We start from the raw sequence: 13,271 nt of genomic DNA, 5'->3' as shown, positions 1-13,271 counted from the left end.
CAGTTTCTAATTCTGTAATTATTTGAGAATCATTGAATTGAAATGTAAATTCTTCTGGGAGCTTGGGTTTCAGTAACACAACAAAAAACATCTTCATCCACCAACAAGATAAGCAATTGAGCTAGTTCTAACAACCTGAAATAAATTACTGATCTGATATTGTCAATTTTTTTTCATCTCACCTTCACAAATGGGTTACGGATCTGATCATCGGATCCAACTTGGCCCTTACTAAGATTTTGGCAACCAATGAAGCACTTGGATAGCGCCCCTTACCCACAATGCATCTCTCTCTGTTCTCTCAGATTTCGTTTGCTGCTTCTCGAAGCCATGGTCCTTCCATTGAGCTCTTGGATTGTTGGTCATATTGCTTAAATTACTGTCTTTTTCTTATATTTTGTAGCCTTTCAATTTTCATATTTAATCTTTTTTCTCCCCTTGTGCTTAGAGCTTCACCTTTCTGTTAGTAACTGCTTTTTTATTAGGTTACTTCTCTCTATCTCTCTTCGTCTCTCCTGCCATCTCTGTAACTGTTTTTTGTTATGGTACTTCCCTTCCCTCCTATACCTTTTAGGTAACCTTAACTACTATCATTAGTAGTTCTTCCTTTCTCGTCCTTTCTCGGTCTTAAAAAAAAAGGTATTTTGTTTCTATTTCTTTTTCCTGTGCCTGGCTTCAGTTAATGTGAACAAAATGTAGGCATAAATTCCCATTTAGCAATTCACACTCTTTGTGCATTTACTGCTTAGGGCCTCTCCACTTACATGAGAACTGCTCCATATACCATTCTTTCAACCACCGAGCATTGGCTGAAAGAAGAAACAAGCTTATCATGAAACAGATGCTTCCCTCAGCTTTTGAAGAGACCATTTCTGCTACTTCAGTTAAGCCGTTCACTTCAAAATCAAAGTCAGCTCAGTCTAGTCTAGCTTCTTAGACATTAAAAGCGTGCCCTTTCAAAATGTTACTTAAACCTGTCTATAGTGTAATAATGCTTGAACTGTCTTTCCCCTTAACCTTAAAACTCAGCATCATGACTTAGATTTTATGAATCCACATATAAAATAAAATAAAAATTTAATTACAATCTGTTTCTCCTCATTTTAAGTAGGCTCTTTAAACTAATGGTATCGTTCATACCCGGATGCCTGGTGGCATCCAGTTTAAGTTGCCATGTTAACTCTCTACTTTCCAAATACGTTTCCCAATCCCCACCTCTTGGATCCTGCTGGACTCGTTCTAATACAAAAAATCTTATTAACATGTTGGTGCAAACTAGGGAGTGTTTAAAAAAAGCATTGTTGTCCATTCTTTTTTCAATTTCATAAAAATGCTCATATATCCTTTTCTTGAGCTTTCTCACCATTTTGCCTATATAGAAACCATGGCAGGACAAACAAGTACCCAAATACACTACTCCAGATGAATTGCATGTGTAATGGGCATGCGATCTAAGTGTACAATTTCTGGAAGGGATAAAAATGTGGTCGTCATTCAACATATGTTTGCATTGATTACACCTTCCACACTTAAATGAACCATATTTTCTACTAGAACAATTGTTATCATCAGAAAACATTGGTTTAGGAATTTGCTCAAACATTCCTTTTAAATTAATGTCACGTTTTCTGACAAAATGTATTCTTTCAGGAATGTAAGGTTTAATGTCATCCTGGGATGTTAAAATAGGCCAATAAAAACTCATGGTGTCTTCTATAAGCTTTGCATCACCAGTATACGTGTAAGAAAAACTCCTAAGTTTGTCGTCCTGCTTAGATCCATTACCCGTAGGTAAAGGAAGCCCTTTGGCTAAAAGTGGGGGATACATAGAGTCCCTTTTTTCTTTAATTTCCAGGATCAGAGAACTAATAAGGTTGGGTAGGTAGCCTCTCTCCTTAAACATGGTGGTCAAAAAACTTGCTTCTTTCAAGAACAAATCGAGGGAACTACACATCCTAGAGCCTCGTATTAATTGGCCTCTAATTATTCCTTTCTTAATGTAAAAAGGATGGGAGCTATCATAGTGCAAAAAGGCATTAGAAAATGTATTCTTTCTAAATACCTGAGTTTGAAACTGTTGTGTCTCCTTATCTTTCATTAACAATACATCTAAATAGTGTAAAGAATCTTCACTAAGCTCATACGTAAATGATAAAAATTCTGTTGTACAGCTGATGTAGTCAAAGAATTCTAAAAAATTCTCTTTCGTTCCCTGCCATAAAATACAAATGTCGTCCAGGTAACGTTTGTAGAATATAATGAATTCTTTCCATCTTGAGGAATGGATGTATTTTTGTTCCCACTTGTGTAAAATGATGTTCGCATACGAAGATGCACATGGAGAGCCCATGGCTACACCTTTGTTTTGCCTAAAGAGCTCACCACTGAAGTATATAAAGTTGTTATGCAAAATAATATGCATAAACTCAGCCAAAAGGTTGACCAAGCTGTTACTTAAGCCCGATTCTTTAGCCAACACTTCAGTGAACCATTCTATACCCTTGGAGTGTGGTATGCTGGGAAATAATTCTATAACATCTATAGTAATCATGAGTGTGTCAGGGTTACTAATACCAACAGGAAGACTGGCCAAAAATTCCCAAGAGTCCTTACAAACATGTGGAAGTTGAGAAATAAAATGTTTCAAATTGTGCTCCACAAATCTGCCCAAAGGTTCAGTAATGCCCCCCGCCCCGGCCACAATTGGTCTGAAACTGAGGGGTGAGATACCTTTGTGGACCTTGAGTATACCAAACAAAATCGGGATTTTTGGATTAGAAACATTTAAGTAATTAAACAAACTTTCATTTATAGCCCCTTGGAGAAGGTGGTCACTCAAAGTGTATCTTATTCTAGAATATGCAACATTCAGTTCATTCCTTGACACCTGCTCGTATGTTTCTGTGTCCTGCAATACATTATGCATAGCATTTTCATAATCAAAAAAATTCATTAGGACCACCCCTCCCCCTTTGTCAGGCTTCATTACCCTGATTTTTTCTTTCCTCAACAATTCAACAGTGTCTTGCAAGTGTTTATCAAAATTAGGTGAAGAATGCTGATGGTATCCCCCTAGATCTCTTCTAAAGGATTTTTCTAACAATTCTTCAAACATTTTAAGTCCAGGGTAAGTAGGAGGATTAAATGTACTACGTCTGCCTATATCATTAGATGGAGCTTCCTGACCTTTGAAATATAGGGAGCTTCCTGACCTTTGAAATATAGGGAGAGGTTTAAATTCCTGACAAAGAGTTTTAACTCAATGAGAAGTTTAGGCAAATAAGATGGCCTCGAGGGTATATAGTGTAAACCCTTCGTGAACAATTCAAAAAAATCAGGGCTGACAGGTAAGTTAGTGAAGTTGTAAATACTAAAATTATTACATGTCACTACTATTTGGTTAGTACTTGGATTTGAAAAGTTAATTATCTCAAAATTAAAATCTTCAGGTATTTCTATCAATTGCGTACTCTCCCCCAGTTCTGCTGGTGTGAGTTGCTGTTGCTCCTCCCCATCGGTCTGCCCTGGGGTAATTGAAAAACCTGCGGAGGAATATTACCCCCCTTTTGTGCTAACCTTTCACTTTGGCGAAGCGGTTCCATGTTAGGTGTACTGAGAAAATGTTGTTTATTAATGTTGCCATCAAAGCCTTCAGAATTCATGTTAACCTGTTTCTGTTTATTAAAAAAAGGATATGCCCTGCCCTCCCTGTATTCTACTAAATCTTGATCTAATTTCCTGGCTTTTCTGTCCAACACTTTGTAACAATGTTGATCAATCTCTTTAAAAACATCATCATACTTCTTTTTATGCCTTAGGAAATTTTTGTGCTTCACAATATTTTCATTAAGTACAGTCAAATCATTTAAAATAGTATTGCATTTGGTTTGATAATCCTGTATCATAAACTCTAACATTTCAAGACCTGTGCGGTTAAACAATTCAATTAATTGTGAATGTAAAACAGAACCTGCAATGGCGTTACTTGGAAATTTGTAACACCTGAGTCCTTTAGGGACTCTTTGTACCTTCACACATTCTCTTAAATAATTGATTTCAAGTTGGCAGTTTTTATAAGCGTATAACTTTTTGTTAAATGTATCAAACTCATTGTCAAGTTGTTCGATATTGTTGTCAACAGTACCTTGCTTAAAAATTGGTTGGTATTCCGTCTACGCTTTGAAGTTGAACTCCCTATCAGGGAGTTCATCACTCAGTCCATGCCTGTCAGAAACATTTCCTTCATGTGCATAAGAATTTTGATTATCCGTTGTTACTGTATCCCTCGGTGCACACACGCCATTCGGCTCTTTTGCGGATGAAAATCCCCGCTTACTACGTGCTCCTTGCTGCTGATTACAGGGAATCGAGGAACCATTACTACTGCTTTGTGATAAAAGAAAGTTACTGATTTGCGTAAGGAGCGTTAGAACCTGGTTAAACTCCTTACGCGTAACGGGAGCTTCATCAAGCTCCTCCCGCAAAGCGTTAGGTGTGTTGAGAAGTTCCAAGCAAGACAGGTCTTCCGCCATAGAAACCAAGAAGCAAAAGCTGCACAAAAAAACAAAAAGTTCGTAGGAAGATCACCAGCTCAGCACTTTTTAAAGTATTTTTAAAATATACTTGAAAGCATATCTTACCTTGTTTGCATTTAATACATGTACTTATGATATAGTATATATTTTTTAATGTTACAAATTTCTATGTACATTTTAAAGCACTGTTGCACTTTAAGTATTATTTTCTTGCTATGGGCAGCAATTTGATTCTTTAACTAATGAATTAATGAGTTCAATTAATCAATTTTGCCAATTAAGAGATTTATATAAAACAGAATGGCTACATTCTTTATGCACCTTGAAAAAGCCTGGGATTCTCAGGCGAAAGCGGTGGTTTTATCTGTGAATAAAAGAGGTTTTGTTCCAGTTTATAACGTCTCTGTGCTGGTTTACTACGTTTTTCATCCATTAATGATGAGCGAAGGAACATTTTTGTGAACATCACTTGTTTTGTACTATTTTCGGTTTGTGTTTGAGTAAGACTGAGCTGGTGATCTTCCTACGAACTTTTTGGTTTTTTGTGCAGCTTTTGCTTCTCAGTCTAGTCTAGCTTCTTCCCTTTCTGCGAAATCTAGTGATAAGGTCAAGAAGAGAGCTTCCTTGGCTCTGTCAGATACTTTGGAACCAAAGACCAAAACTTTTAAACATACTGAAAAAGACCAGTCTGGGCCATCGGTGCCGGCTACTACCAAGCTGGATCTGGTATCTTCAGCTCCAGAACCATCTAGTAAGGATGGGCTTTGTTGGTACTGGATCCAAAGAAGAGCCCATTTAAACCAATTACAACTCTCCCATGAACTAGTTACTCTCCAACATTTCATCCTGTTCCTTCCACAGTGGCATCACCTTTTCTGTCCAGGCCGAAATCCCCATCTAGCTCCTCTTCTCGTTCAACCAGGAGCCTTACTGAGGATGACATGGAGCATTTGGTGCAGAAAATTCTGTGGGTGTAGGACATAGCTAAGTCACCCTCAACCCTGACCCACTTGGTTCCAGCACTTCTTAAGTCTACTACTCCCCCTCTGGATCCTCTTCTAACTTCAGAGCAAGTTTCAGAGCCCTCAGATCCGATATGCCCAGTACCCTTTAGGTCAGATCCAAGGACATCTTCTGATCAGGCCTTTCCTCTGAGCTCTTCAGCTTTCTCAGAGCCAGAGAGCTCTCAGAGCCATAGTAACCCTTGCAGTTCTCAAGAGCTTTTGAGTCCCAGGTTGTCAGAGCATTGGATGCATCTTGGGGCTTTTGCGCAGGTGAGCTCGGCTCTGGCTTCTACCCAGAGTGAGCTGTCTTCAGGGTTGGAAGAGGCTTTGTCTCGCAAGCATGTCTTGTTGGGCCGAGGTCCTCTTTCACTCAGAAGCAGTCAGCCTTTGGGGCCTTGGAGAGGGTGACAGCTGTCACTGCATCAGATACTCAGTCCAGTCTGCATTCCCTGCATACCTCTTCCAACCAGGTCGCTCTACTGGGACAGTAAGACCTCAAGCACCACAATACCCAGTGAGGTGTCTCTCCAGATACCTCCCCAGAGTCTCCCACTGAGGAGGTTCCTTGGAAGAGACTTTGTAAGAGGAAACATTTGGACTCCACCGAGGAGTCTGCCCCTGAAGACACTGACCTAGATAAAGGAGAAGGATCCCCATGGTTACCTCCTGAGGACATATCCTTTAGGGAGATTCTAGAAAATACTGAAATAGAGAAGCAATTGGCAGTCCAGTAATTCTTCTCCTGAGGAGCTGGTGTACCTGGCAGATTTTGCTTCTCACCCATCTTTCTCATAGGTATGATCTCTTGGTGGGCATGAGAGACCCCAGATTCCATTGAGCCTATTCCCTGGAGCCCAAACAAGATAATTACATCTCCATCTGATAAAGCCTTCTGGGCTAAGGGTGTTGCAGTAGATGCCATGGTCATGGTGGCAGCTACCAAAAAGTAATTCTTGGAGGAGAGCTCTACTATCTTCCCTCTGAATAAAGATTCTAGGACAATGGATAGATGTGGGAAACGTGTTTTCTCTAAAGCAACATTTGCATTGCGATCGCTGAACTATCTTTCCCATTTTATTAGGTTACAATGGGATCTGATTAAGGAGTTATCAGACACCCTGGAAGGAGCAGTAGCTGAGGGGGTATGGCAAAAGGTAGCTTCCCAGCTAGCGACCCTACATTCTATAGCTGGTTCTTCTATGAGGCTTATTGCACATATAGCTGAAGGGATGACTAGAGTGGCGGGTTCCGGCATCTCCATTAGGAGACATCACTGGATGTGCCTATGCAACTTTGCAGAACACTTTAACTCTTACTTTGTCAATGCTCCATTTGATAGTTCTTCTATTTTTTGATCTAAAGTTAAAGATACCCTTTCCAGCTGTGAGAAGGAAGGTAAGAGTCTTTTCTGCTGTGGGCATACATTTTTTCGCACCCCAGAGACCCTGTTCAAAAGGTCAAAGAGGAAGCAGAAATATGTAGTTCAAGAAATCTCAGAGTTCTTACAGAGCACACATGGAGATTTTTCCCCCAGAGTCAGAAGGGGGAATAATAATAATGGAGGACGCCACCCTAGCGGCAGAGGAGGCCTGCAAAATTGGGGTTCCCAAAAACCCTTTTTTGGGAAACCCTTCCAGCCCTCTTGAAAGGAGGCCCAACTTTCCACCTCTGGAGGTAATCGGGGGTTGACTATCCCTGCACTGGAGAGCCTGGCAAAACATAACTTCTTATCTGTGGGTGCAGAGGATTATATCCAGAGGTTATCAGATCCCCTTCAATCAATCACCTCCACTTATCAACAGAATCCCAGAAGTTCACCCAGTCAAAGGGAGCAGGCAGTTGTTCAGATTCCAAAACTGCTAAAAAAAAGAGCCATCCAAGAGTTTACTCAAGGTTCTTTTTAGTTCCAAAGAAAACAGGGGACTGGAGACTGATTCTAGATCTCAGAAAACTAAACAAGTCAGTTTGACACAGCAAGTTCTGAATGGTTACGGTTCAGTCCATAGTTCCATTCCTGGGGAAGGACAATTGGATGTGCTCAGTAGATTTTCAGGATACGTACAACCATATAAAGATAGACAGGTGCTCCAGAAGATACCAACATTTCCATTTGGGAGCCCGTCATTTCAAGTTCAGAGCACTGCCCTTTGGTCTCACAACAGCCCCTTGGGTGTTCACCAAATGTATGTCAGTGGTTGCTGCTCACCTGAGACAACAAGGATTGTGGGTGTTTCCTTATCTAAGACGATTGGCTTATCTCTGCCCCGACCAGGCATCTACTGTTAAACGCATGGGACTCAGTTCTTCAAATTTGTACAGAATTAGGTATCACAATAGTAATGTCTTTCGGCTTTTCCCAGTTAGAGGTTGCCACAGCGGAACTCTGATCCACTGATTGGCAGTGGATTTTTACAGTGCTGAGTTGCCAGCCCAAAGCCCAACCTTCAAAACCACCAAAATCACATCTGGAACCTGTACAAGCCTTGTAAACCATTGGACCAGTTTTGGGCACTACTCAGATGATCTCCAGACTTTCAACATCAAGAGTATTAACAATCAGGGACAAATTAACAGGTTTGCTTCGAAATGTGAAGGCAGCTGCTTGTCATGTTCTTCAAGCTTTAGGATTGATAGCTGCGGTCACAGTGTTAGTCCCGTTAGGCAGATTCCACATGAGGATGTTACAGTGGCTTTTAGCCTCCCAGTTGTTGATTATTCATCATTCCATGTCTCACCAGATTCTGATAACAAACACATGCAAAAGATCCCTCTTAAAATGGATGTAGTCAGAGCAATTGTTACAAGGTCAAACCTTTGTTCCCCAACAGCTGCAGGCCACAGTAACCATGGATGCCTCCCAGATAGGGTGGGGGGGTCATTATCTGGAGAGGAAGGTCCAAGGAACCTGGTCTGCAGACGAGGTGAATCTGCACATCAGTGTTCTGGAGGTGAGAGCATTGCTTCTGGCATTGCAAGCATTCCATGCTATTCTTCCTCTGGGAACAGTTGCAGTCCAATAGACAACATGTCAGTGGTCTGGTGCATAAACAAGTAAGGGGGAACCAGATCTTACCCTCTATGTCAAGAAGCCCTCAGAGTTTGGCAATGGGTGATCTCATCAAACCACTTCCTCATAGCAATGCACATTCTGGTGAAGCCTAGTGTGATAGCAAACAAGTTGAGCAGATCCATTCTCATGCCTCATGAGTGGTCCCTCAACCAAAAGGTAGTGGAAGACATTTTCCGCAGATGGGGCCAGTTTTGCTGCAACCTTTTTGCTTCACCACTAAACAAGTCCAGCAACTACTTTGCCCTGATTCCCCTACAGGGGGAGTCCTCGAGGGATGCTCTCACTCACAATTGGACCCCTAGTCTACTTTACACCTTTCCCCCATTCCCTGTAATCCCAAAATTCATTCAGAAAGCACACAGGTTGAACAGAACAGTAATCCTCATTGCCCCATTCTGGTTTTGCCAAATTTGGCTTCCCTTTTTCTGGCCTTGTCTTCAGAAGAAGCCCTGGATTCTGAAAAGCTTTCCAGAACTGCTGTCACTTCTGACAAAAATGACTCATCTAAATCTTCACAATCTCAAGCTGACAGCTTGGTTTCTTCAGTTCCATTAATTGCCAGACAACCCATGCTCTCCCCACTAGTCAGACATATTTTATCATCTCATAAATTATCCAATCAAAAACTTTACAAAAGTAAATGGAAGAAATTTGTAATTTGGGTGCAACAGTGTAATGTCAATCCTATTAGAGCCCCTGTTCTCTTTGTCTTAGATTTTCTGGCTCAGCTTTTTAATGATAGAGCATCTGCCTCTGTGGTTATAGTTCAATTAGTGGTTATTTCAGTTTTTCATGTTGGAGAAGATAACATGTTGCTAATTTCCCACAAACTTTGTAAAGCCTTTTTAAAAGGGACTATTGTTAAGACCACCGCACAGGGATCCCTCTCCCCCATGTGATGTCAATTCAGTGGTACGTTCTATTATTCAACCACCATTTGAACCTGCAGCGTCCTGTGATATTAAGTTTCTCTCCTGGAAAGCTATATTTCTAGTGGCAATTGTATCTGCAAGAAGAATTTCAGAGATCCAAGCTTTACGTTTTCAATCTCCATATTTGATTTTCTACAAAGACAGAGTCTCCCTGTGTATCAACCCCTTTTTTCTTCCCAAATTTATTTCTCAAACCATCCATTTTCTCTGTCTTCTTCCCTAACTTCAGCAACAAAGGTGAATATATTCTACACTTGCTGGATGTGCAAAGACAATTACGATTCTACCTACATAAAACCAAAGAGTTTCGCAAAACAAACCAGTTGTTCATTGCTATTGCAGGCCCTAAGAAAAGTTTACCGGTCTCCAAGGTTACCTTATCTAGATAGCTTTCCGAATGCATTTCCTTTGTTTACACCTCAAAGTGTATAAATCTTCCCAAGCCTGTTCAGGCTTCTTCCACTAGGGTCATGGCCTTGTCTGCTGTTTTACAAACTAAAGCTTCCATGAAAGACATTTGTGCAGTGACCACTTAGTCTAACCATCATACCTTTATGCCCCACTACAAGTTGGACTTGGCTCCCTGGGATGGGCCTCTTTTGGCTCTATGGTTTTGAGGAACATCCTCCTTTGAGTCCACCCAGGATAAAAGAAACTGGGGACTCTGCCCCATTTGTGAGAATGAGATGAAAAAATTGACAATATCAGATAAAGAAGTTATGTACTCACCATAACATTCCATCTATATTATCAAATGTTTTCATCTGTCCTCACATCCCCTCCCTGTAACCCCCAGCCTTAGTTGAACAAGAAGCTTCTGTATTATATATGTTGTTTATCCTTATCACTACAGAACTGGTCTCTTCAACCATCTTTCATGTTTTTGGTTTTATTACTGTGTTTCTTGGTAGTGTGAATTACTGCAAACAAGATCTGAGGGAATGTGGAGAGAGACATTGTGGGTAAGGGGATCTATCCAAGAGCTTTTTTGGTTGCCACAAGTTTAGTAACGGCTGAGGCAGACCTGATGATCAGATCCATAACCCATTTGTGAGGAGAGATGAAAAAAATTGACAATACAAATGGAACGTTATGGTGCGTACATAACTTATTTTTAATGAATCAGGATTACTGTTCAGTGACTACATTGGCTCCAATTTAGTGAAAGCAGATGGGATTGCCAAATACAGATATATGGCTATAAATATATAGATATATAAGATGTATTTTTGTGTAGGTATAAAACTGTAGACACTACTAAGTTGCTAACAGTGCTATTAGCTTGGAAAGGTGTTACATATGACTGCAGCAGTAGAGATAGGGTCTGATATATGGCTTGTGTCCTGCAGTCATTGAAATATCCTTCCTCAGTCTGTGAGCATTATGCTTGACAAGCAATATAGCTGCATATTGCTCATGTGATCAGTTTGCTTTTAGGTGAACTATGGTTGGACAAGCCCAGTTATGTGAATGAACACTCAACAGAAAGATTATTATACTGGAGACAAAGTTCCCCACACTCACCAAGCATAGGGCTTTGCCCCCTTCCTCCCTACTTAGTATAGCCTAACTCTGAGATTTCTAAAACTTGGGGAACATTATGAAGGTCATTATTGGGTGTCATTCATTTAAACTGGGTGTATCTGAAAACATGTACTAGTACAGTCGCAACATAAATCAACATAAAGACATTGGGGAAAATTCAACAAAGCGAACACCAAACCTTTTACATGGGCGTGAACAGTTTCAGATTCAGTAAACTCCATGTAGCGGCACACATGCACGTGCATCTAAAAAACCTTTTGTGCAATGCAAATTTTGCCTTAATCAGCTAGATTTTATGCAGGTTAACCAGGTGACGCAATCCAAGAAGTCATAATGCATCTGTGTAGACTCTGTGTCAATGTTAGTAGTATATGTGGAAATTTTCTGTGTTCAAAAGCTTACACTGAAAGAAGGGGATGCAAAAGTCCACAAATATGGACATAAGATCACATACATAAATGTTCAAAACATACATTGTGGATGTCTGAAAACAGCAGGGATTATGTGAAATTAATATATCTTTTTTAATTTCTGCATGTTTGCACTATGCGCCACATTCCGCAAACAAGCTTAACATAAAAATAAAATAAACATTTGTAAAATAACACTCATAATGTACTCTAGACAAATATACTGTAAGACCTTGCATTGGGTCTATACAATCGTGCATTCATGCTGTTACCCTGCTTACAAATGTGTAGTTTTCACGCTGTCAACATGAATATTATGCAGATGAGGGATAAATGCCATGGATGTGTTGAATTGCTAAAGAGAGCAACCGTGTACCCATATCCATTTTGTGTAGGCTTCTACACAGTGTTTATATTCCCACTGGATGTGGATGACATCAAGGGGGTGTCATGTCACTTTTAGGATATTTTGTGCTCAGTGTGCATATTTGCACAGTGCGCTGCTTCCAGTTTAGATGTAACTTAGCATGTTCGAGTGATCAGACCACTCACATCCCCGTCATGACGTAGCCAGCTACAATGGAAACTGGATATATTCAATTAATAATATGCAGTTTTGTGTAAGCTATGCTGAGTGATGCTGCACATAGCGCCACACCGAGCACTAAAGTACAGCCTTTAAATCATGTCAATTATATCCTCAGCAGGTGAACTGCATCATAATTAGCCAATCCCAAAATGGTGGACTTACACCAGAACTTTATAAAGCATGCATACACCCTTAATTCTGATTTATCCTTAGTACTCTGAACCATTGGAGTACAGACTTGAAAATTTTAACTGAGATAATGCTAGGGGCTGCTGCAGCTGTTCTACATCTGTATGTGCTAGATGCTGACATCAGTGCTGCTGGTGCAGTTGACAATAGGCCTAGGCCAAGAAAGAGAAGAGTGCTCAGGTCCAGGGTAACCTTCCAGGAGCTACATGAGTTGGAGATTGTACAGCACTACAGGGTGGACAGGGACATATTACAGGAACTCAGTGAGCTCTGCCACCCTCAACTCAGAGCCAGAGCTAACAGAGGGGAACCCATCCTAGTGGAAACTAAGGCATGTGTAGCCCTTAGGATACTATCTACAGGTACATTTCAAAGACCAACTGGGGATATGATGGGGGTGTCACAAGCATCTGCATCTAGGATACTCCACCAGTTCATGGATGCTATGCTCCCACATGCCAGTGAGCACATATCTTTTCCCCTTTCCCCTGAGGTGAGGACCAGCAATATGCAACACTTCTACCATGTAGCACACTACCCTGAATTACTGGGTGCCATAGATTGCACTCATGTACACATCAAGGCACCACCTGGTGAGCAGGGTAGAATCTACCTGAAGTGCAAGGGATACTACTCCATCAACTGCCAAGTCATGTGCAATGCCCAGGGAATTATCATGAATGTGTCATGACTCCCACACATCACAGCTGTACTAGTAGTTTGCTGGGGGGACATCCCACAGGGCCATTTACTAGGAGATGCTGGCAATGCCCTGGAACCGTGGATGATGACACCCATCAGAACTGCACACATACCCATGGAAGAATGCCATATGAGGCACACGCACAAACTAAGAACATCATAGAGCATGTGTTTGGGCTTCTGAAGTCACGGTTCTGGTGCCTCGATATATCTGGTGGAATCCTGCAGTATACTCCATGCACATGTGCACATATATTCACAGTATGTGCTATGCTACACAATCTGATCCTGCAGA

General features: G+C 40.9%; 1 protein-coding gene across 2 annotated transcripts in view; it reads right to left on the bottom strand.

Moving 5' to 3' along the window:
• Positions 1-13,271, bottom strand: part of LOC122811992 (fumarylacetoacetate hydrolase domain-containing protein 2-like) — a 256,975-nt gene that overhangs the window by 100,061 nt on the left and 143,643 nt on the right. The window lies entirely within an intron of this gene.

Source organism: Protopterus annectens, chromosome 9.part0, assembly GCF_019279795.1.
Source record: "Protopterus annectens isolate FY-2018-M chromosome 9.part0, PAN1.0, whole genome shotgun sequence".
NCBI lineage: Eukaryota > Metazoa > Chordata > Ceratodontiformes > Protopteridae > Protopterus > Protopterus annectens.
Note: the sequence above shows the minus strand (reverse complement) of the source record. Positions and strands in the feature narration are given on the sequence as shown.